A 4,724-nucleotide genomic window follows, 5' to 3' on the forward strand; every position below is an offset into this window, starting at 1 on the left:
CCACACTTAATTATACCACCACATACGGTGACCTGGTGATCGACTAACTGGTGAACCCATTTATTATTCTGTTGGGTGAACAGAGGCCAGTGAGTGGGGGGGGAGGGATTTGAGAAGCTGCCCCATTGCGTCAACGGAGAGACGCTATCGAGCCGACAACCTCTGGATTCCAAGTGCAGTGAACGAACCATTACACCACTGTGGCAGCATCGTCGTAACGCGTTCATGACGATTGGAACAAGGGTGACAGGAAACATGCACAGACACGACGATTTTGTTCCGCAATTTATTTACTTAAATAAGTTTTCGTGTGTTTTATTCTTATTAAAAATGGTCTCACGAAACAATCTTTTCAGAAGAACAATATAAAACAAACCACCTCATTGTTTTTTAAATTAACGTACAAAGTAGGGAGTAAACTGTAACATGCAAATCGTTAGGCCATCATACAATCACTTCACTTTGTTACATAATTTACAGAATGTAGATTCTTCACATTATTTCCCAGAGCGTACTATGGGATGATTTGGTCACAGCAGTTTCCAACTTGTTTATCTTCTATTTAATAACAATAAATACAATTCCAAATATTTTTTCTGAAAAATCTTGGCCATCACATCGCGAGATAAAGAAATCCATTTGGGAAATCTCCCAGAGAGCAACGCCACCCACGTGAGTCAGAGAATGGCTGCGCAATAAATAAAAACACAAACGACGGACTTTCTGAAAAAAACTCTTTGCGCGGCATTTGTTATATTTGCACAACAGGGGGTGCACTAATCCCACACGCTGCTTTGAAATTGATGTTTATTGCATGACGGTGATATTAAAATTCTCAGAGGTGGAATTGGATTTTTTAAAGTGAAATTTTTAAGTGATTTTTTTAGTGTGGGATGGGTTTTGTTTCCTTATGAGAAACAAACATTTTATGGACGTCAGCCAGGGTACACAAGAATATAAACAAATTATTAGCGAAAGACAAGTTCGATGTCTTGGACATGTAATGAGAGCACAAGAGACTGAATTTCATGGCTTGACTGGGGAAACAATATGTACCACAGGGATCCGGGGAACACAGCAAACAATCAGTGCACAATATATTTGAACAATTGGTTACAACGGAAAGCATCTCATGCAAAGTTTTTTCGAGTAATATCATGAACACAGCTGAATAAAAGGAAAACCACGATCGTCAACGTCTATGAGAAGGGACATCGCACATGAAGAGCGAGAGAGAGGTTATTTAAGCAGTCATTGGTGATTGGCAGAGACCATCAACTCGCGACACTTTAGAACCCAGTTACAATCTCAGTTGGCTAACTCCCAGATTCAAACCCAGGATTCTCATCGGTGCTGACTCAGTGCAATTCTCTTGTGTTTTATAAAAGCTTACAAAATAAATAATCGGAACAATGTCCATTTAATCAGAAAAAGCCTCACCCAGCGTCATGACTTGGCTTCCTGCATTGAGACGTTATATCCCAGTTGCTCTTTAACAACGAGCGTTGTGCATGTGAAGAGAAAACCAAAGTGTCCGGAGAATACTCAAGCTCAAGAGGAGTAGGACAAACAAAGGTTGTCGTAGAATCGATACCGGGTACGCTGCGAGCGTACCTCCACGCATACGCAATGGACCGGCGAGGGAACAAAGACAAAGATCCCCCGTGTAGCCTTAACACACTTTTGGGGCAAGTGCTGTTAGCGCGTAGCACCTATGAAGGCCGGCACGGCGCACGAGGGTAGGTGGGTGGCCAGCACCACGCCCGGCCGCCTTTGTCTCCCCAGTATTGATGTTTACACACCACACCAGGTACTCATTTAAGGCTGAGTCAACCTAGGGGAGGCCCATGACCAGTTCAGAAAATCCTCACCGGTGTTGGTGGCCGTGAGTGCAAATCGAACTCGGGTCGCAGGGTTCGTAGCGCAGCGCGCTAACCGCTGCACCACCGCTCCCCACACACCGCCGTGAGGGATATTGCCCCCCCCCCCTCCTTTTTTATTGTGGACTAAATTCCATTCCATTGGCTTTGGGCCAGGTAAGTGTGGCCTGGAGGTTCACACCCACCGACCGACCGCATCGTTAATCGGGCCACTATCTGCGTCTATTTAACGGGGATTCTCTGCCGTCGTCAATTCGCCTGTTACCGTCCAATTATGGGCTGTCACTTGTTTGTTGCTGCTGATATTTATTACCGTTTCACTTCTTTACCTTAACCCATTCGTAGACGTGTGCACAGACGAGGGAAATAAGTTAACAGAAAAAAATGGACCCCCCTCCCCCCCACTCTCATCATGCGGTCGCACACTGACCACTCATTAAGGTCCCATGCGTGGCCGAGTAAGCGGCGGTATTTTCTTTTTTATCGTGAGCAAGTGACGTCAAATAGGCGGCCGGGTGGCTCGGAGGGTCAGAGACCCTGAAGCGGCCGTCTGGAACGCTCTTTCTGCCGATATTGGGAAGCCGGTGGAGCTATGCACTTTAAAATCTGGATTGACAACGTATTTCTCGAGAACTGCTTGTCCCATGATGCAACTGCTTGTCGTTGCGTTCTTCCCCCGTGCCTCCGATTAGCACGGTTGACGACGAACTGTGCGAAAGAATTAAACACGCGTACATTCAAGCGGTACTGCTGAAATCTGTGGGCAGCCTCCTCGTGATTAAAAACTGTTCAGTGTCACAAGTGCATTGTCTCCGCCTAATCACCAAAGATTGCACAAACAAAACGCCCATTCTTATTAAATCTGATCTTTGTTTTGGCTTAATTTGAGGAAGAAAAAAAAATTATTCTCTGAGAATTAGAAATAAAATAAATTCCACGCGACCGAGATTTGGAAAGCAGGGCATGCAGGGAAGTACGGCATCCCTCGGTGTGGAAAATATGTAACTTGAAGAGATGTGAAAAGTAATTACGCGATAGCTACTTCGACAGGCCATTGTCTAAATAACGGGTGAATGCTCGGCCATGCGAGAGTTGAAATTGGATACTTTATCTTCATGGCACGATGTCAATAAAGATAATTTTAATAAAACTGGGGGGGGGGGGAGAGGCATGTTCACATGAAAACCACGAGGGGAAAGCTCGTAAGCAGATGGAGGTTCCTCTAGGCAGGAGCTCATTTCTTTCTGCAGTACACCTGTGTGCTTTGCGGCAATGCTTGGAAATATCCTGGTGGAGCCACTTAATTCACGCATATGAGCCAATTAAAATCTAACTGCAAGTGGCCGTTTTATAAGCGGCACGGTTTTCACATTTTTTTATAAGGCATTAAAAAAATTGTGCTTGGTCATATCGAAGTAGTTATTTTTTGTTCGCTAGAATTTTTCTGAAAAATTCCATTCATTTAAACGACGCCCTTTCACTTTCCATTCGTTCCGCCGTTGCCAACTGCTTCCTCCACCCACCCGCAACGTAAAAGCCCGAAGTTGCCGAGGCTTGGCATTCGCTGCCCAGGAGGAGGTCGTGGGTTCGATCCTGACACTGACCGATGCCTGTATAAAATATTTCGAGTGCGTGCGATCTCTCCCCGTGGGCGTGTGCATTGTTCTGTGGGGTTCTTCCGGTCTTTGCCCTCCACATTTAGAAACAAGGCGCGTTAGATTATGTGTATGTGTCCGCCACTATCAACGTTCACGTTGCGATACGAACCACTTCGATGAGCTATCACCACGCGAGGCCAAGTCGCCTCCAAAAAAAAGAGCTAATAGCTCAGTGGGCTTTACCTGGTTAAGAAAATAGCTTCGTTAAAAAAACAACGTAACCCTATTGCCTAATATGCATTTACGTGACACAGATGGGAACGCCATCAGCGCACACGCGTTCTGCCAGCCACATGGCCTCTGACATCTCGACGAATGCGCTGGCACAGAGTTAGACCCCCACCCCGCCAGACAACCCCCCAGTGCACCACGGCATTAAAATCGCAGTACACACAGCCCGGGGCACGCGCTCCGATCATCGGCAGCGAGCAGCAGATGGGCAGAGTCCAATACCGCGTCGATTCAATCCGTGGAGAGACTTTGAACGGCAGCAGTAGGTTTTTACCCTTTAAACTGGTACAAAAACTGACACCTTTATACAAGGCATCATGTTTGCAATAACCACAACACAAGCAGTCAAAATACAAACAAGTTGTTTCTTTTTGTTTGTATTTTGACTGCTTGTGTTGTGGTTATTGCAAACATGATGCCTTGTATACGGGTGTCAGTTTTTGTACCAGTTTAAAGGGTAAAAACCTACTGCTATATTTTGCCACTGGTAAAGAAGGTCTCATAGTGTAAAAGACTTTGAACAATTTGCATAACCCGTGGTCACGCAGTTTCGGCATTTACAGTAAGTTGTGTCGTGAACGCAGCACGGCACTGGTGAGCACGTGGAATGTCTTGTTTTTGTTGCTGCTCGTGCTAGGGCGGTAGATGTATCACGCGATGGACGATGGTGGCGACCCTGCACAAGCGTGACGTTGACAGAAGGTGTGTGACTGTCCGCGAGAGGGACATGGGGCATTTGTTACGGCGAAAGCGCCGGTTGGTCAGATGACGCTTCAATTTCGGCCTGAAATAACGAAAAATATTCTCGAAGGCAGCAAAATAATTTAGGATGACGGGTAATCATGAACTTTGCTCATATCAGCAGTTGTGGGGTGGGGGTGGGTGTGGGGTGGGTGTTGGGTGTGGGGTGTAGGGTGTGGGGTGTAGGGTGTGGGGGTGTGGGGTGGGTGTTGGG

The sequence above is a fragment of the Lampetra fluviatilis genome, chromosome 4, assembly GCF_964198595.1.
Source record: "Lampetra fluviatilis chromosome 4, kcLamFluv1.1, whole genome shotgun sequence".
Classification (NCBI taxonomy): Eukaryota; Metazoa; Chordata; class Hyperoartia; order Petromyzontiformes; family Petromyzontidae; genus Lampetra; species Lampetra fluviatilis.